The following is a 21,229-nucleotide window of genomic DNA, read 5'->3' as shown; positions in this document are numbered from 1 at the left end:
CAACCAAATAGGTAAAGGAATTAAACAAAACTATGCACAGTCCAAAAATGGAAATAGAAATAATAAAGAAAGTATAAAGGGAGATAACCCTGGAGATAGAAAACCTAGGAAAGAGATCAGGAGTGATAAATACAAATATCATTAACAGAATACAAGAGATAGAAGAGAAAATATCAGGTGCAGAAGATACCATAGAAAACATAGACACAACAGTAAAAGAAAATGCAAAATACAAAAAGATCTTAACCCAAAACATCCAGGAAATTCAAGATACAATGTGAAGACCAAACTTGAGGATAATAGGTATGAAAGAGAGCAAATACTGCAAGCTTCATGGGCCAGTAAATATCTTCAACAAAATTATAGAAGAAAACTTCTATAGCCTAAGGAAAGAGATGTCCATCAACATACAAGAAGCCTACAGAACTCCAAATAGCAAAGACATTCCTACTGTCACATAATAATCAAAACACCAAATGCATAAAACAAAGAAAGAAATTTAAAAACAGTAAGGGAAAAAGGTCAGGTAACATATAAAGGCAGACCTATCAGAATTACACCAGACTTCTCAGCAGAGACTCTGAAAGGCAGAAGATCCTGGGAAGATGTCATAGAGATCCTAAGAGAACACAATGCCAGCCCAAGCTACTATACAGCAAAACTCTCAATTACCATAGATGGAGAAACCAAGACATTCCATGATAAAACCAAATTTACACAATATCTTTCCACAAATCCTGCTCTACAAAGTATAATAGGTAGAAAACTCTAATGTAATGAGGGAAACTATACCCTAAGAAAAACAAGAAATTAATCTTCTTTCAACAAACTCAAAAGAAGATAGCCATACAAACATAATTCTACCTCTAACAACAAAAATAACAGGAAGCAACAATTACTTTTCCTTAATATCTATTAACATCAATAGACTCAATTCCTCAATAAAAAGACATAGACTATGAGACTAGGTACATGAACAGGATTCAGCATTTTGCTGCATACAGGAATCGCACCTCAGTGACAAAGACAAACACTACCTCAGGGTAAAGGCCTGAAAACCAATTTTCCAAGTAAATGGTCCCAAGAAACAAGCTGGAGCAGCCATTCTAATATCAAATACAATTGACTTTCAACCAAAGTTTACCAACAACGAAGGAAAAGGACACTTCATACTCATCAAAGGAAAAATGTACCAAGATAAACTCTCATTTGTAACCTTCCCCCACCCCCTAGCCTGAAATCTGACTGATCAGGTTTGACTGTTATCAATAAGAGAAAATCGGGAGTGGAGCCTGCCACCCTATCTTCTGCCACTCCCATTGCTACTACCTGCCGCCTAGCTGTTCCGGAGCCAACACATGGTCACCTGAAACTGGACTCCAAAGATGGTTTGGTGGGAATGGGCCCCTCCCCCTTCTTCATAATCCCATGTCTCCGAATAGTAAAATTGAACCTTGATTAGACTAATGTCTTGGTTCCATCCTTTCTCGCACCGCCTAGTTCCCTCTTTTCTTCCAGATTCCAAGATGCCTCCCAGGCTAGAACACAGACATGTGGGTCGCTGGCCGGCTTCAACACTCATTTCTTAACATATATGCTGCAAACGCAAGGGTACCCACATTCATTAAAAAAAACTTTACTAAAGCACAAAGCACACATTGCACATCACACAATAATAGTGGAAGATTTCAACACCCCACTCTCATCAATGGACAGATCATGGAAACAGAAACTAAACAGAGACACAGTGAAACTAACAGAAGTTATGAATCAAATGATTTAACAGATATCTATAGTACATTTCATCTTAAAACAAAACAAGGAGCAGAAGAGGAACTCAGAGTGGGAGGTGCTTAGTGCAGCTCCGGTAGAGTCATGCTTGCGTCTGTCCTTAAGGCTCTCCTCGGTGTCCACTATACCCTCTTTCCTTCCTTAGCAGCCATCCTACTGCCAGAAGTTCGCCATGTCTATTCTCAGGATCCACGCCAAAGAGATCTTTGACTCCTGTGGGAATCCCACTGTTGAGGTCGATCTGTACACCGCAAAAGGTCTCTTCAGAGCTGTGGTGCTCAGCGGTGCGTCCACTGGCATCTACGAGGCCCTAAACTCCGAGACAATGGGGAAGGGTGTCTCACAGGCTGTTGAGCACATCAATAAAACCATTGCACCTGCTCTGGTTAGCAAGAAAGTGAATGTTGTGGAGCAAGAGAAGATTGACAAGCTCATGATCGAGATGGACGGCACAGAGAATAAATCTAAATTCGGTGCAAATGCCATCGTGGGAGTGTCCCCGGCTGTCTGCAAAGCTGGTGGCGTGGAAAAGGGGGTGCCCCTTTACCGCCACATTGCTGACTTGGCCGGCAACCCTGAAGTCATCCTGCCTGTCCCAGCTTTCAATGTGATCAACGGTGGTTCTCATGCTGGCAACAAGCTGGCCATGCAAGAGTTCATGATCCTGCCTGTGGGGGTATCCAGCTTCCCGGAAGCCATGAGTATTGGAGCAGAAGTTTACCACAACCTGAAGAACGTGATCAAGGAGAAGTACGGGAAGGATGCCACCAATGTGGGTGATGAGGGTGGATTCACACCTGACATCCTGGAGAACAAAGAAGCACAGGAGCTGCTCAAGACTGCAATCGCAAAGGCCGGCTACACGGACCAGGTTGTCATCGGCATGGATGTGGCCGCCTCCGAGTTCTACAGGTCTAGCAAGTATGACCTGGACTTCAAGTCTCCGGATGACCCCAGCAGGTACATCACACTCGACCAGCTGGCTGACCTGTACAAGTCCTTTATCCAGAACTACCCAGTAGTGTCCATCGAGGACCCCTTTGACCAGGACGACTGGGGCGCCTGCTAGAAGTTCATGGCTAGTGCATGCATCCAGGTGGTGGGCGATGACCTCACAGTGACCAACCCTAAGTGGATTGCCAAGGCTGCAAGCGAGAAGTCCTGCAACTGCTTCCTGCTCAAAGTGAACCAGATCAGCTCTGTGACCGAGTCCCTGCAGGCGTGTAAGCTGGCCCAATCCAATGGCTGGGGCGTCATGGTGTCCCACTGATCTGGTGAGACTGAGGGCACTTTCATCGCAGACCTGGTGGTGGGGCTCTGCACTGGGCAGATCAAGACTGGTGTTCCTTGCTGATCTGAGCGCCTGGCCAAGTACAGTCAGATCCTTAGAATCGAGGAAGAGCTGGGCAGCAAAGCCAAGTTTGCTGGCAGGTCCTTCAGGAACCCCCTGGCCAAAATAAAGCATGGGCTGGAGATCTCTGGAGCCACCAGCTGCTAGGTCCTCTGTCCCTGATGTCATCCAGGAGGCTCAAGACCAGCCCAGTGCGTGCCCCTCCCATGTCACTGCTTCCTTAGGCATAGGAAGCAGTGACATGGGAGTTCTATAGATATCTGACCACCAGAGACCCTGCTGGAGACCCAGCTTTGCAATCATGTGATTGGTCTGAATCATTGTTTCTGTCACCTGACTGTCCCAGCTAGTGTCTAGAGCCCTCAGAACTCCAGTGTAAACTCTAGGGTGCCCACCATCAAGACCCCCCCCCCAAGTGGTTTACATGCAAAAATAAAAGCTGCAGAAGTCAAAAACAAAAACAAAACAATATACATTCTTCTCAGTACCTCACAAATGAAGCCTCAACAGATACAAAATGTTCAAAATAATCCCATGCATCCTATCCAATCACCATGGATAGCAAAAACAAACCAAAACCAAAACCAAAACCAAAACCAAAACCAAAACCAAAACCAAAACCAAAACCAAAACCAAAACCAAACCAAAACAAACAACAAACAAACAAACAAAAAACAGAAACCCCACAAACAACACATGGGAGCTGAACAATTATCTACTCAATAATAACTTGGTCAAGTAAGAATAAAAAAATTAAAGACTTTTTAGAATTTAATGAAAGTGAAGCCACAACATACCCAAACTTATGGGACACAAGGAAAGCAGTGCTAAGAGTAAATCACACAGCTCTGAGTGCCTCCAAAAAGAAACTGGACAGAGCATACACTAGCAGCTTGACAGCACAACTGAATGCTCTAGAATAAAAAGGAAGCAAATTCACCCAAGAGGAGTAGATGGCAGGAAATAATCAAGCTCTGGGCTGAAACAACCAAGTGGAAACAAAAAGAACTATTCAAAGAATCAGTCACACCAGTATCTGGTTCTTTGAGAAAATCAACAAAATAGATAAACCGTTAGCCAGACTTACTAGAGGGCACAGAGACAGTATCCTAATTTACAAAATCAGAAATGAAAAGGAAGACATAACAACAGAACCTGAGGAAATCCAAAAAAATCATCAGATCCTATTACAAAAGGCTATACTTATGAAAACTGGAAAATCTGGATGAAATGAACAATTTTCTAGACACATACCAGGGACCAAAATTAAATCAGGATTAGATAATGTTCTAAACAGTCGCATAACCCCTAAAGAAATAGAAGCAGTCATTAAAAGTCTCCTAACCATAGAAAGCCCAGGATCAGATGGTTTTAGTGCAGAATTCATCAGACTTTCAAGGAAGGTCTAATACCAATACTCTTCAAACAAAATAGAAGCAGAAGGCACACTACCAAATTCATTCTATGAAGCCACAATTACACTTATACCTAAACCACACAAAGACTCAACAAAGAGATCTTCAGACCAATTTCCCTTATGAATATTGATTCAAAAATACTCAATAAAGTTCTCATTAATGGAATTCAAGATCACATCAAATGTGATGATCCATTGTTCATGTAGGCTTCAGCCCAAGGATGCAGGAATGGCTCAATATACAGAAATCCATCAATGCAATCCACTCAAACTCAAAGAAGAAACCCACATAATCATCTTATTAGATGCCGAGAAATTATTTGACAAAATTCAATACCCCTTCAAGGCCCATATATAAACATAGTGAAAGCAATATTCAGCAAACCAGTAGCAAACATCAAACTAAATGGAGAGAAACCTGAAGCAACCCCACTAAAATTGGGGACCAGACAAGGCTGCTCAGTGTCTGCCTACCTATTCAATATCAGACTAAAATTCCTAGCCAGAGCAATTAGACAACAAAAGGAGGTCAAAGGGATACAGATCGGAAAGGAAGAAGTCAAACTATCACTTTTTTGGTTTTTCTTTCTTTTCTTTTCTTTTTTTTTTTTTTTTTTTTTTTTTTGCAGATGATAGTACACATAAGTGACCCAAAAATTCCACCAGAGAGCTCCTAAACCTGAGAAACAATTTCAGCAAAGTGGCTGAATATAAAATGAACTCAAACCAATCCGTTGCCTTCCTATACTCAAAGGATAAAGAGGCTGAGAAAGAAAGTATGGAAACACCACCCTTCACAATAGTCACAAATAATATAATATACCTTGGTGTGACTCTAATTAAGCAAGTGAAAGATCTGTATGATAAGAACTTCAAGTCTCGCAAGAAAGAAAGAGAAGCTATCAGAAGATGGAAAGAACTCCCATGTTCATGGATATGCAGGATTAATATAGTAAGAATGGCCTTCTTGCTGAAAACAATGTACAGATTCAAATCAATCCCCATAAAAATTTTAACTCTACTCTTCATAGATTTAGAAAGAAAAATTTGCAAATTCATTTGGAACAGCAAAAGACCCAGGATAAGAAAAACTATTCTTTTTGTTTGTTTGTTTGTTTTTTTTTTACAATTTTTTATTAGATATTTTCTTCAATTACACTTCAAATGCTATCCCCAAAGCCCCCTATAACCTCCCCCCACCCTGCTCCCCAACCCACCCACTCCTGATTCCTGGCCCTGGCATTCCCCTGTACTGGGGCATATGATCTTTGCAATACCAAGGGCCTCTCCTCCCATTCATGACTGACTAGGCCATCCTCTGCTACATATGCAACTAGAGACACAGCTCTGGGGGGTGGGCACTGGTTTGTTCATATCATTGTTCCTCCTATAGGGTTGTAGATCCCTTTAGCTCCTTGGGTACTTTCTCTAGCTCCTTCACTAGAGGCCCTGTGTTCCATCCAAAAGATGACTGTGAGCATCCATTTCTGTATTTGTCAGGCATTGGCATAGACTCACAAGAGAGCTATGTCTGGGTCCTGTCTGCAAAATCTTTCTGGCATATGCAATAGTGTCTGTGTTTGGTGGTTGTATATGTGATGGATCCCAGGGTGGGGCAGTCTCTGGATGGTCTTTTCTTCCATCTTAGCTCGGAACTTTGTCTCTGTAACTCCTTCCATGGGTATTTTGTTCCCCATTCTAAGAAGGAACAAAGTATCCACACTTTGGTCTTCTTTCTTGAGTTTCATGTGTTTTGCAAATTGTTTCTTGGATATTCTAAGTTTCTGGGCTAATATCTGCTTATCACTGGGTCCATATCATGTGTGTTCTTTTGTGAATGGGTTACCTCACTCTGCATGATATCCTCCAGATGCATCCATTTGCCTAAGAATTTTATGAATTCATTGTTTTTAATTGTTGAGTAGTACTCCATTATGTAAATGTACCAGTTTTCTGTATTCAATCCTCTGTTGAGGGACATCTGGGTCATTTCCAGCTTCTGGCTATTATAAATAAGGCTGCTATGAACATAGTGGAGCATGTGTCCTTATTACAAGTTGGAACATCTTCTGGGTATATGTCCAGGAGAGGAATTGTTGGATCATCCGGTAGTACTATGTCCAATTTTCTGAGGAACCACAAAACTGATTACCAGAGTGATTGTAACAGCTTGCAATCCCACCAACAATAGAGGAGTGTTCCTCTTTCTCCACATCCTTGCCAGCATCTGCTATCACCTGAATTTTTGATCCTAGCCATTCTGACTGGTGTGAGGTGGAATCTCAGGGTTGTTTTGATTTGCATTTCCCTGATGATTAAGGACGTTGAACATTTTTTTCAGGTGTTTCTCAGTTATTCAGTATTCCTCAGTTAAGAAATCTTTGTTTAGCTCTGTACCCCATTTTTAATAGGGTTATTTGATTTTCTGTAGACCATCTTTTTGAGTTCCATATATTGGATATTAGTCCCTTATATGATTTAGGATTGGTAAAGATCCTTTCCCAATCTGTTGGTGGACTTTTTGTCTTATTGACAGTGTCTTTTGCCCTATAGAAGCTTTGCAATTTTATGAGGTACCATTTGTCAATTCTTGACCTCACAGCACAAGCCATTGTTCTGTTCAGGAATTTTTCCCCTGTGCCCATATTTCGAGGTTTTCCTCCACTTTCTCCTTTATAAGTGTCAGTGTCTCTGGTTTTACGTGGAGTTCCTTGATCCACGTAGACTTGTTATTAGTACAAGGAGAGAAGAATGGATCAATTTGCATTCTTCTACATGATAACAACCAGTTGTGCCAGCACCATTTGTTGAAAATGCTGTCTTTTTTCCACTGGATGGTTTTAGCTCCCTTGTCAAAGATCAAGTGACCATAAGTGTGTGGGTTAATTTCTGGGTCTTCAATTCTATTCTATTGTATAGATTGCTTTTGGCAAGATAGCCAGGAAAAACTATTGTTAACAATAAAAGAACTTGTAGGGGACTCACAATTCCTCCCATCAAGCTGTATTACAGAACAATAGTGATTAAAAACTGCATGGTATTGGTATAGAGACAGGCAGATAGAGCAAAGAAATAGAATTGAAGACCCAGAAATGAACCCACACCCCTACAGTCACCTGATCTTTGACACAGGAGCTAAAACCATCCAGTGGAGAAAAGACAGCATTTTCAACAAGTGATGCTGGTTCATTTAGAGGTCAGCATATAGAAGAATGCAAATTTATGCATTCTTATCTCCTTGCACAAAGCTGAAATCTAAGTGGATCAAGGACCTCCACCTATAACCAGATACACTGGAACTAATAGAAGAGAAAATAGAGAAGAGCCTGAACACATGGGCACGGGGGAAAGTCCCTGAACAGAACACCAGGCTTATGTTCTAAGATCAACAATCAATAAGTGAGACCTCATAAAATTACAAAGCTTTTGTAAAGGAAAGGAAATTGCCAATAGGACAAAAGGGCAACCAACATATTGAGAAAAGATCTTTACCAATTGTCCATCCGATAGAGGGCTAATATCCATATATACAAAGAACTCAAGAAACTGGACTTCAGTAACACAAATAACATATTTAAAATTGGAGAACAGAGCTAAAGGTTGATTTATCATAACTGAGGAATATGAAGTGGTTGAGATGCTCCTAAAGATATCTTCAGCATCCTTAGTTATCATGGAAATGCAAATCAAAATGAACCTGAGATTCCACCTCAAACCAGTCAGAAATGGCAAGATCAAAACTCAGGTGAAAGCCTATGCTGTCGAGGATTATGAGGAAGAGGAACACTTTTTAGTCCATTTTTGGTTGAATTGCAAGCTCATACACCCACTCTGGAAATCAGTCTGTTGGTTCCTCAAAAAATTGGACATAGGGCCTGAGGACCCAGCTATACCACTCCTGGGCATATACCCAAATGATGCTCCAATATATAAGAAGGACACATGTTCCACTATTTTCATAGCAGCCTTATTTATGGAGTTAGAAGCTGGAAAGAACCTAGATTTCCTCCAACAAAGGAATGGATACAGAAAATGTGGTGCATTTACATAATGGAATACTACACAGGTATTAAAAATAATAACTTCATGAATTTCTTAGGCAAATGGATGGAACTAGAACACATAATCCTGAGTGAGGTAATCCACTCACAAAAGAACACACATTGTATTCACTTACTGAAATGTGGTTATTAGCCCAAAAGCTCAGAATATCCAAGATATAACTCACAGACCATAAGAAGTTCATGAAGAATGAAGACCAAAGTGTGGATGCTTCAGTTCTTCTTAGAAGAGGGTAATAAAATACTCAGGGTAGGTAGAGGATTGGAAGCACTTGGGAGAAATAGAGGAGGGGGAGGAAGAAACGTGGGGCAGCATCATGTATGAAAGGGGACAGAGATGATATATAGATGGCCAGGAATTTGAATAGAAAGGTTTAGCAATGGGGGAGGGGGAACTGGTGGTAGCCACCAGCAAGTCCCAGATGCCAGTAACTCAAAAGTCTCCCAGGACCCAATGTGGTTGAGATTAGCTGAAATACCCAACAAAGGTGAGAGAGATCCTCTAGAGACCATATCCATAGGTTAGGCAAGGCCCCCAGTTGGGAGATAAGGCCACCCATTCATCTCCAAAAATTTAATCAAGAATTTCTCCTGTTTAAACGAAATATGGAGACAAAGTGTGGTGCACAGACTGAAGGAAAGGCAATCCAGTGTCTATCCCTCCTGGGGATCTCTCCCATATACAGTCACCAAATCCAGACACTATTGTGGATGCCAAGGAGTGCTTGCTGGTGGGAGCCTAATATAGCTGTCTTCTAAGGGGATCTGCCAGAGCTTGACAAATACAGAGGTGGATGCTCACAGCCAACCATTGGAATGAGCATGTGGTCCCAAAAGGAGAAATTAGAGAAAAGACCGAAAGAGCTGAAGGGATTTGCAACCCCATAGGAAGAACTGCAATATAAACCAATTAGATCCCAGAGCTCCCAGGGACTAAAGTACCAACTAAAGAGTATACCTGGAGGGAGCCATTGCTCCAGCGGAATATGTAGCAGAGAATTGCCTTGTTGGACACCAAAAGCAAGAAAGGCCCTTGGTCCTGTGAAGGCCCCAGTGTAGAGGAATGCCAGGCTGGGGGAGTATCCTCCTGAGGCAGGAGGAGGAGGGATAGGGAGATTCTGAAGGGGAAACCAAGAAAGGGATAACATTCGAAATGTAAATTAAAAAATCCATTAAAAAGTTAATAAAAAGGAAAGGTAGTTTTAGCACGTGTTATCTAGTCTCTATTCTTAGAAGGCTTAGGACTTCAATGAAGTTTTGACTGTTTCTGTCTGAAAGGTTGGATAAAGCAAGGTCATCTGGAATCACCAGCTGATTTCAAAGCAATTCTCTTGAAACAGCTTCAGGAAGCAGGTCATATCAGCATCTCCAAGGATGAATCTTGTCAGAGTTTGCATTCTGTAATATATGAATCTCCAAACAAAATTTTAGTACTATTAAGACATTCATATGGGTTATGCAAGGTGCACAGATCAGTTAAGGGTGAAATTTGTTCCTTCTTTGAACAGGTAAAGACAGTTATCCTTTTATGTGTTAATTTGATCAATATCCAACTGCAATAAATCTTAATTTATGCCATATGAATGAGGGCATGAAGAATCTTATAAGGATTCCATAATCAACAAGATTTACTGCCTAAATTTAGCTGAACTTTTTGGCTAGAAACATTTTTTATAGGTGAGCCAGTTATTGGGTTGTTCCTCTGTGGAGGAATCAGCAGATCAAGTTACTTGTCATGTTTGGTTAACTTGAATTATTTTTTTCTGTAGCCCATATCTTCAGGAGGTCTTCCCCTGTCTTATCTCATCCATATCACTTTGGAACGAGTCCAAAACCTTTCCCCTTTCCTGTCAACACAAATATAGAGCCTCTCTCTCCAAATAGCATGTCCTTGGTCTTGTAATTGGGAATCATTAAAGGTATAGTCCAAATTATAATTCAATCTCTCTCCAGAGGATTTTTTAGTATCATAAATACCACCAAACTTATAATCATCTTCATTTTGATAATTCAAAAAATTCAAAGCAATTAAAACATTTCAATCAAATATTATCTGTTGGGATAATGCTGCTCCACTATCTCCTGTTTTGCTCCTACATGATTAATTTCTTAATAGTGAGATCAGGGCCTAAGTTTCTACTGTCTGAGATAGGTTAGGCTTCCTCTTCCCTGCTTTTTGACCTAAAATTTAAGATCAAAAGCCTCAAAGTATTCATTCAACTAGGCAACTAACTTTAATTAAATTCCCTTTTATTTGCTACATAAGCCTGTCTGCAGTCTCTATTCTTATAACAGGCTGAGTAATCCCAGAAATCCCATGTAGGCAATGTTTGAAAATTTGAGAGCTGCCTGGCATAGACTTTTAAAATTTTCTTTTAATGTATTTTTTCCATGCCTTCTATTCTCCCTCCTTGTCTTTATTTTCTACATTTGAGATCAAAGGCCTGGATTTCTTTATTCCATGAATACTGAAGAACATTTAAACAATTACCATTATACCATTCATTATTAAAAGCAATCAAATTAAAATTTATTTATTTCTCTTCTTTGATTATTGGCTTGTAGGAAGCAGGCAGCTTCTACCATTTGATTATTCTCTTTCTGCCTTGGAGCAGCCTGTCTCTGTTCAACAGGGGTTCCCAGCATCTCTGAGCTTAAGCTCTATGAGCCAGCTAGAAATGTTTTAGAAGGTCCAGGGGTAAACTCTCACCAGTAGATGTGTTCCTTTGTTCTAGTCAGGGCTTGTGTAGGAACCATGTGACTCAGCTTGGCTTGCTGAGAAACCAATTCTCCCCACTTCCTAATCTTAAATTATGGCACATCCATATTTCATTTGGGAATCTCCAATTAATTTTTAAGAAATGACTTCTTGCCCTGTATTAGGTGCCATCTGTAGTGGTGAATAGTCAATTATCCTGACTGAGCTTCTGGCAGGTTGCATGCGTGATGCACCCGCCCAAGAGCTCTGGATTCATGAATGAAACACACACATATGCCAGCTAATTTTGATATGCCTTAACTAGCTCAATGGTTGGGCACTTCTAAACCTAGAAGCTAGCACACACTCTCCTCTGATGTTCTTGAATTAACATATTTTAAAATCTATATTTCATCTCTGCTACCCCAGACCCAATTGGGGGAGTGGCCCCTAGCGCTACTTTCCTGGATTCTTACCTGTTGGCAGGCTTTTAAGTCTGCTCCCTTTGTTCCCCCTTCATGGCAATTCTCCTCTTCCTCTTTGCCCCTATGTCCAAATTGTTCTTTCAATCTAAAAAGTTCTACCTCCATCCACCTGCCCAGACATAGGTTATTCAACAATTCTTTTTTTTCAAACTTAAAAGGGATTTTTTGTGTGTGTGTGATTTCCTACAAGGCTGTAAATGTATTAAGAGACAATTTCTGTTAAAGTTTTCACTGTGTTTCATTTCAAGTACTGCACAAGTTAAAATCTGATAAAGAATTTACATTTGGGTATCTGAAACTCCTCATCTTAGACTTCTGTTTCTTGTGGTTATAACTCTATTTCCATAGACACCACCAGCAGGAAAATCTCTCCTATGACTTCTTGGACTTTCATTAATTAGTGTGCACACAGTTTTCATTTTCTTGGTCATTGTCATTATCATTGCTGCCTTCATCACTTTCCAGGGGGATACCTGTGGCAGCTGAAGCACCTTTAGTTTCTCCATCAAGAGGGAAGAAACCAGTTCCACTGAAAGTGTCCTGTTTCTGGTAGAAGCACGTATGCTGCTTTGGACACAGTTTGGTCTTCAGATGCAGTGGAGAGACTACTCCCATCAAAATAGTACCATATTCCATCATCTTTGTTTTTTGCAAAAGCTGCATATTGTCCTCCTCCAGATGGTGCTGTCTGGTTTATTCAGTGGCTCAAATGTGTTGCTCATATACTTGTTCCACAGCCTTGTCTCCTTTTCATCTGGAATATTGAAGAATTTTTTTTCTTATTTCCTTTTCAATCCTATCTATTGTGTCAGTTTTCCTAAACCTTCGAGTTACAACATTGTTCATGTTGCCATTCCCACAGATCTTCAGTTCTGTGAGGTAGACTTCTACTTTGCAGTGCTTTTCAAACACACCCTGTTCTACCACCTTCCTTGCTATTGGCTCTTGGCCCTCCATCAGCTTGTTCCAGCTGATAAGTTTATTCCAGCCCTCAGTTGGCAACAGTATGTAATCCAATTCATCAATAAGGTGCTCCTTAAGTGATTGAGCATTACCATCTCTGAGAAGCCCAGCGTTATGGATGGGTCCAGGATAGACATTTTGATCTCCCATATGGTATTTGTCCCAACTCTCAAAGTCAACATATTTTTTCCACTGTTTGAACCACCGAATATCTATCTACTAGATACAAACTAATGATCCAAGTACTTCAATTCAGGTCTTCCAGCTGTCGCTTATTAGCTAACTCGAAAATGATTCCAGCCCCACAGCATTTGTCAGGTGTCCCCTTTCTGGAGAAAGGTTTTGAGCAGCATCACGATGTCAGAACGCTAGGTGTCCAGGTCTGCCACTCCACCTTCCGCCACCTTCTTCCTCTAGCGGTAGTGGAGCTGGCAGCGATGATGATGATGGTGGTGGTGATGGACCGCCCTGGAGCATTGTGGGAATGCCATCCACCTACACAGCCATTCTTTTTCAATCAAAGCACCTGGGTCACACAGACCCTCAGTGACTGGAAGTGGCTTTTGGGAGCCGAATTAAGACAAAGCATTATACCCATTTCCCAAAAGGTCTAAGGATCCTCTCTGTTTTCCCTTTCTCCCATCTTCTGAGTGCTTTTACACCTTACATGCTCAATCTAAAAGCCAGTCCAGGTTGTTCATGGTACACTATGGGACTCTTGAAAGCTACACAAACCCCAGACCAGTCACTTGGTCCTTGCTGAATCAACTTAAAAACCAAACCAAACCAAGCCAAGCACACCAAAACCAAAAAAACTTCCTCTGTGAAAATAGTTCTATTTGGCCACATGCCACTAAGAATTACGTATGATCTGTTTTATTTCAAATTCCTCCAATACTTGTTCTTTTTCTAATGTCTTTCATGCCCTAAAGTGGAAATTTCTGGTTTCTTTGGTGACTCAGTTTTGTCATGTGATGTTTTCCTGGAAACTGTCTTATGAGAGGATGTTTTTGTTGAAGCAGAAACATGGAAGGATGTTTTGCTAAGAACAAACATGTGGTGTTTTTTTCTGGAGGAAGCCTAGAAAAGGGGCATGTGATATTTTTCTAGAGGATACACTTGAGAGAACACATGATATTTGGAAATGATATAAATATGCTGCAGCTGTCAATTAATTTTTTCTCTGATCGATTAGTGTTGGCAATGTGAGTTCTTGGCTACCTGCCCCAATATTCTGTGTTCCTGAATGAAACACACACACACACACACACACACACACACACACACACACACCACAGAGCCTTATATTTTAATAATGCCTTAAATAGGTCAATGGTTGGGCCACTCCCAAGTCTCCATGCAGCTAAAACCTCCCCTCTGATATTTCTGAGTTATAATTTACTAAAATCTATATTCCATCTTTGCTGCATTATCCCCAGTTGGGAAGCCCCCTGGGGCCACTCTTCCCTGCCTCGTACATGATTGCTGTGCTCTCTCTTCTGCACCTCTCAGGTCTGGTCTTTTATCCTTTCCCAGCATGGTGGTTATATCTTCTTCCTCCTCACTCTGTCCCTTGCCCAGGCATCCTAAAGTCCCGTTTCTGACTCCTTGCCCAGTCATTGGCTGCAGGCAATTTTATTTACCAATCAAAATCAACTGGGGGCAGGGTACCTCAATTTCTTACATGTAGACATGTGGGTTCCATTACCTCTGGTGGGTAATGGGCTACAAGGGATATTAAAGCATTTAAGAACCCTTATTAAAAGTTAGGAAAATCTAAGCCTACAATGCCCTGAATATTCACGGGGACCTCACCAATATTAACTAAGAATATTCTTGTTGGCTTATATGAGCAGTCCACCAGTGACTGCTTCCCATGTCTTGCCTCAGGTTATGAAGCCTTGCCATGGAGGAGGAAGAGGCAGTTACTTTACTGTTTTTCTGCCTCTACAGTGTTCAAACTGATCTTATCTTCCTTTTAGTTACTAACTACGTTGGAATGGCCTATTTTATTTATTTATTTATTTATTTATTTATTCCTCCAATTTTTTAATTAGCTATTTACTTCATTTACATTTCAAATGTTATCCCAAAAGCCCCCTATGCCCTCCCCCCCCCCCGCTCCCCTACCTACCCACTCACACTTCTTGGCCCTGGTGTTTCCCCTGTACTGGGTATATAAAGTTTGCAAGACTAAGGGGAGTCTCTTCCCAAAGATGGCCAACTAGGCCATCTTCTGCTAAAAATGCAGCTAGAGACACAAGCTCTGGGGGTACTCGTTAGTTCATATTGTTGTTCCACCTATAGGGTTGCAGACCCCTTCAGGCCCTTGGGTACTTTCTCCAGCTCCTACATTGGGGACCCTGTGTTCCATCCATTAGCTGACTGTGAGCATCCACTTCTGTGCTTGCCAGGCACTGGCTTAGCCTCACAAGAGACAGCAATATCAGGGTACCTTCAGCAAAATCTTGCTGGCGTATACAATAGTGTCTGAGTTAAGTGGCTGATTATGGGATGGACACCCAGCGTAGGGCAGTGTCTGGATAGTCCATCCTTTCCTCTCAGCTCCAAACTTGGTCTCTGTAACTCCTTCCATGAGTGTTTTGTTCCCAATTCTATGAAGGGGCAAAGTGTTAACTCTTTGCTCGTCCTTCTTCTTGAGTTTCAGGTGTTTTGCAAGTTGTATCTTGGGTATTCTAAATTTCTGGGCTAAAATCCACTTATCAGTGAGTGCATATCATGTGGGTTCTTTTGTGATTGGGTTACCTCACTCAGGATGATATCCTCCAGATCCATATATTTGTCAAGGAATTTCATAAATTCATTGTTTTTAATTGCTGAGTAGTACTCCATTCTGAAAATGTACCACATTTTCTGTATCCATTCCTCTGTTGAGGGGCATCTGGGTCCTTTACAGCTTCTGGCTATTATAAATAAGGCTGCTATGAACATAGTGGAGCATGTGTTCTTATTACCAGTTGGAACATCTTCTGGATATTTTCCCAGGAGAGGTATTGCTGGATCCTCCAGTAGTACTATGTCCAATTTTCTGAGGAACCGCTAAACTGATATCCAGAGTGATTGTACAAGCTTGCAATCCCACCAGCAATGGAGGAGTGTTCCTCTTTCTCCACATCCTTGCCAGCATCTGCTGTCACCTGAATTTTTGATCCTAACCACTCTGATTGATGTGAGGTGGAATCTCAGGGTTGTTTTAATTTGCATTTCCCTGATGATTAAGGATGTTGAACATTTTCTTCAAGTGCTTCTCAGCCCTTTGGTATTCCTCAGTTGATAATTGTTTGTTTAGCTCCGTGCCTCATTTTTTTTCCATTTTTTATTAGGTATTTAACTCATTTACATTTCCAATACTATACCAAAAGTCCCCCATATCCACCCACCCCCACTCCCCTGCCCACCCACTCCCCCTTTTTGGCCCTGGTATTCCCCTGTACTGGGGCATATAAAGTTTGCAAGTCCAATGGGCCTCTCTTTCCAGTGATGGCCGACTAGGCCATCTTTTGATATATATGCAGCTAGAGTCAAGAGCTCCGGGGTACTGGTTAGCTCATAATGTTGTTCCACCTATAGGGTTGCAGATCCCTTTAGCTCCTTGGCTACTTTCTCTAGCTCCTCCATTGGGAGCCCTATGATCCATCCATTAGCTGACTGTGAGCATCCACTTCTGTGTTTGCTGGGCCCCGGCATAGTCTCACAAGAGACAGCTACATCTGCGTCCTTTCAATAAAATCTTGCTAGTGTATGCAATGGTGTCAGCGTTTGGATGCTGATTATGGGGTGGATCCCTGGCTATGGCAGTCTCTACATGGTCCATCCTTTCATCTCAGCTCCAAACTCCGTCTCTGTAACTCCTTCCATGGGTGTTTTGTTCCCAAATCTAAGGAGGGGCATAGTGTCCACACTTCAGTCTTCATTCTCCTTGAGTTTCATGTGTTTAGCAAATTATATCTTATATCTTGGGTATCCTAGGTTTGGGGCTAATATCCACTTATCAGTGAATACATATTGTGTGAGTTTCTTTGTGAATGTGTTACCTCACTCAGGATGATGCCCTCCAGGTCCATCCATTTGGCTAGGAATTTCATAAATTCATTCTTTTTAATAGCTGAGTAGTACTCCATTGTGTAGATGTACCACATTTTCTGTATCCATTCCTCTGTTGAGGGGCATCTAGGTTCTTTCCAGCTTCTGGCTATTATAAATAAGGCTGCTATGAACATAGTGGAGCATGTGTCCTTCTTACCTGTTGGGGCATCTTCTGGATATATGCCCAGGAGAGGTATTGCTGGATCCTCCGGTAGTACTATGTCCAGTTTTCTGAGGAACCGCCAGACTGATTTCCAGAGTGGTTGTACAAGCCTGCACTCCCACCAACAATGGAGGAGTGTTCCTCTTTCTCCACATCCTCGCCAGCATCTGCTGTCACCTGAATTTTTGATCTTAGCCATTCTGACTGGTGTGAGGTGGAATCTCAGGGTTGTTTTGATTTGCATTTCCCTGATGATTAAGGATGTTGAACATTTTTTCAAGTGCTTCTCTGCCATTCGGTATTCCTCAGGTGAGAATTCTTTGTTCAGTTCTGAGCCCCATTTTTTAATGGGGTTATTTGATTTTCTGAAGTCCAGCTTCTTGAGTTCTTTATATATGTTGGATATTAGTCCCCTATCTGATTTAGGATAGGTAAAGATCCTTTCCCAATCTGTTGGTGGTCTTTTTGTCTTATTGACGGTGTCTTTTACCTTGCAGAAACTTTGGAGTTTCATTAGGTCCCATTTGTCGATTCTCGATCTTACAGCACAAGTCATTGCTGTTCTGTTCAGGAATTTTTCCCCTGTGCCCATATCTTCAAGGCTTTTCCCCACTTTCTCCTCTATAAGTTTCAGTGTCTCTGGTTTTATGTGAAGTTCCTTGATCCACTTAGATTTGACCTTAGTACAAGGAGATAAGTATGGATCGATTCGCATTCTTCTACACGATAACAACCAGTTGTGCCAGCACCAATTGTTGAAAATGCTGTCTTTCTTCCACTGGATGGTTTTAGCTCCCTTGTCGAAGATCAAGTGACCATAGGTGTGTGGGTTCATTTCTGGATCTTCAATTCTATTCCATTGGTCTACTTGTCTGTCTCTATACCAGTACCATGCAGTTTTTATCACAATTGCTCTGTAGTAAAGCTTTAGGTCTGGCATGGTGATTCCGCCAGAAGTTCTTTTATCCTTGAGAAGACTTTTTGCTATCCTAGGTTTTTTGTTATTCCAGACAAATTTGCAAATTGCTCCTTCCAATTCGTTGAAGAATTGAGTTGGAATTTTGATGGGGATTGCATTGAATCTGTAGATTGCTTTTGGCAAGATAGCCATTTTTACAATGTTGATCCTGCCAATCCATGAGCATGGGAGATCTTTCCATCTTCTGAGATCTTCTTTAATTTCTTTCTTCAGAGATTTGAAGTTTTTATCATACAGATCTTTCACCTCCTTAGTTAGAGTCACGCCAAGATATTTTATATTATTTGTGACTATTGAGAAGGGTGTTGTTTCCCTAATTTCTTTCTCAGCCTGTTTATTCTTTGTATAGAGAAAGGCCATTGACTTGTTTGAGTTTATTTTATATCCAGCTACTTCACCGAAGCTGTTTATCAGGTTTAGGAGTTCTCTGGTAGAATTTTTAGGGTCACTTATATATACTATCATATCATCTGCAAAAAGTGATATTTTGACTTCCTCTTTTCCAATTTGTATCCCCTTGATCTCCTTTTGTTGTCGAATTGCTCTGGCTAATACTTCAAGTACTATGTTGAAAAGGTAGGGAGAAAGTGGGCAGCCTTGTCTAGTCCCTGATTTTAGTGGGATTGCTTCCAGCTTCTCTCCATTTACTTTGATGTTGGCTACTGGTTTGCTGTAGATTGCTTTTATCATGTTTAGGTATGGGCCTTGAATTCCTGATCTTTCCAAAACTTTTATCATGAATGGGTGTTGGATCTTGTCAAATGCTTTTTCTGCATCTAACGAGATGATCATGTGGTTTTTGTCTTTGAGTTTGTTTATATAATGGATTACATTGATGGATTTTCGTATATTAAACCATCCCTGCATCCCTGGAATAAAACCTACTTGGTCAGGATGGATGATTGCTTTAATGTGTTCTTGGATTCGGTTAGCGAGAATTTTATTGAGGATTTTTGCATCGATATTCATAAGAGAAATTGGTCTGAAGTTCTCTATCTTTGTTGGATCTTTCTGTGGTTTAGGTATCAGAGTAATAGTGGCTTCATAAAATGAGTTGGGTAGAGTACCTTCTACTTCTATTTTGTGAAATAGTTTGTGCAGAATTGGAATTAGATCTTCTTTGAAGGTCTGATAGAACTCTGCACTAAACCCATCTGGTCCTGGGCTTTTTTTGGTTGGGAGACTATTAATAACTGCTTCTATTTCTTTAGGTGATATGGGACTGTTTAGATGGTCAACTTGATCCTGATTCAACTTTGGTACCTGGTATCTGTCCAGAAATTTGTCCATTTCGTCCAGGTTTTCCAGTTTTGTTGAGTATAGCCTTTTGTAGAAGGATCTGATGGTGTTTTGGATTTCTTCAGGATCTGTTGTTATGTCTCCCTTTTCATTTCTGATTTTGTTAATTAGGATTTTGTCCCTGTGCCCTTTAGTGAGTCTAGCTAAGGGTTTATCTATCTTGTTGATTTTCTCAAAGAACCAACTCCTCGTTTGGTTTATTCTTTGAATAGTTCTTCTTGTTTCTACTTGGTTGATTTCACCCCTGAGTTTGATTATTTCCTGCCGTCTACTCCTCTTGGGTGAATTTGCTTCCTTTTTTTCTAGGGCTTTTAGATGTGTTGTCAAGCTGCTAGTATGTGCTGTCTCCCGTTTCTTCTTGGAGGCACTCAGCGCTATGAGTTTCCCTCTTAGAAATGCTTTCATTGTGTCCCATAGGTTTGGGTACGTTGTGGCTTCATTTTCATTAAACTCTAAAAAGTCTTTAATTTCTTTCTTTATTCCTTCCTTGACCAAGGTATCATTGAGAAGAGTGTTATTCAGTTTCCACGTGAATGTTGGCTTTCCATTATTTATGTTGTTATTGAAGATCAGTCTTAGGCCATGGTGGTCTGATAGGATACATGGGACAATTTCAATATTTTTGTATCTATTGAGGCCTGTTTTGTGACCAATTATATGGTCAATTTTGGAGAAGGTACCATGAGGTTCTGAGAAGAAGGTATATCCTTTTGTTTTAGGATAAAATGTTCTGTAGATATCTGTCAGGTCCATTTGTTTCATAACTTCTGTTAGTTTCACTGTGTCCCTGTTTAGTTTCTGTTTCCACGATCTGTCCTTTGAAGAAAGTTGTGTGTTGAAGTCTCCCACTATTATTGTGTGAGGTGCAATGTATGCTTTGAGCTTTACTAAAGTGTCTCTAATGAATGTGGCTGCCCTTGCATTTGGTGCGTAGATATTCAGAATTGAGAGTTCCTCTTGGAGGATTTTACCTTTGATGAGTATGAAGTGTCCCTCCTTGTCTTTTTTGATAACTTTGGGTTGGAAGTCGATTTTATCCGATATTAAAATGGCTACTCCAGCTTGTTTCTTCAGTCCATTTGCTTGGAAAATTGTTTTCCAGCCTTTCACTCTGAGGTAGTGTCTGTCTTTTTCCCTGAGATGGGTTTCCTGTAAGCAGCAGAATGTTGGGTCCTGTTTGTGTAGCCAGTCTGTTAGTCTATGTCTTTTTATTGGGGAATTGAGTCCATTGATACCATTGATATTAAGAGATATTAAGGAAAAGTAATTGTTGCTCCCTTTTATTTTTGTTGTTAGAGTTGGCATTCTGTTCTTGTGGCTGTCTTCTTTTTGGTTTGTTGAATGATTACTTTCTTGGTTGTTCTAGGGCGTGATTTCCGTCCTTGTATTGCTTCTTTTCTGTTATTATCCTTTGAAGGGCTGGATTCGTGGAAAGATATTGTGTGAACTTGGTTTTGTCGTGGAATACTTTGGTTTCTCCATCTATGGTAATTGAGAGTTTGGCCGGGTATAGTAGCCTGGGCTGGCATTTGTGTTCTCTTAGTGTCTGTATAACATCTGTCCAGGCTCTTCTGGCTTTCATAGTCTCTGGTGAAAAGTCTGGTGTAATTCTGATAGGCCTTCCTTTATATGTTACTTGACCTTTCTCCCTTACTGCTTTTAATATTCTATCTTTATTTAGTGCATTTGTTGTTCTGATTATTATGTGTCGGGAGGAATTTCTTTTCTGGTCCAGTCTATTTGGAGTTCTGTATGCTTCTTGTATGATCATGGGCATCTCTTTTTTTATGTTTGGGAAGTTTTCTTCTATTATTTTGTTGAAGATATTAGCTGGCCTTTTAAGTTGAAAATCTTCATTCTCATCAATTCCTATTATCCGTAGGTTTGGTCTTCTCATTGTGTCCTGGATTACCTG

General features: G+C 40.8%; 2 pseudogenes; one reads left to right on the top strand and one right to left on the bottom strand.

Annotated features, from left to right (window-relative positions):
- On the top strand, window positions 1,820–3,592 carry Gm8483 (predicted gene 8483; annotated as a pseudogene).
- Window positions 11,942–13,258, bottom strand: Gm21063 (predicted gene, 21063; annotated as a pseudogene).

This window comes from Mus musculus, chromosome 14 (genome assembly GCF_000001635.26).
Source record: "Mus musculus strain C57BL/6J chromosome 14, GRCm38.p6 C57BL/6J".
Taxonomy (NCBI): domain Eukaryota; kingdom Metazoa; phylum Chordata; class Mammalia; order Rodentia; family Muridae; genus Mus; species Mus musculus.
This window is presented reverse-complemented; position numbering and strand designations above follow the sequence as displayed.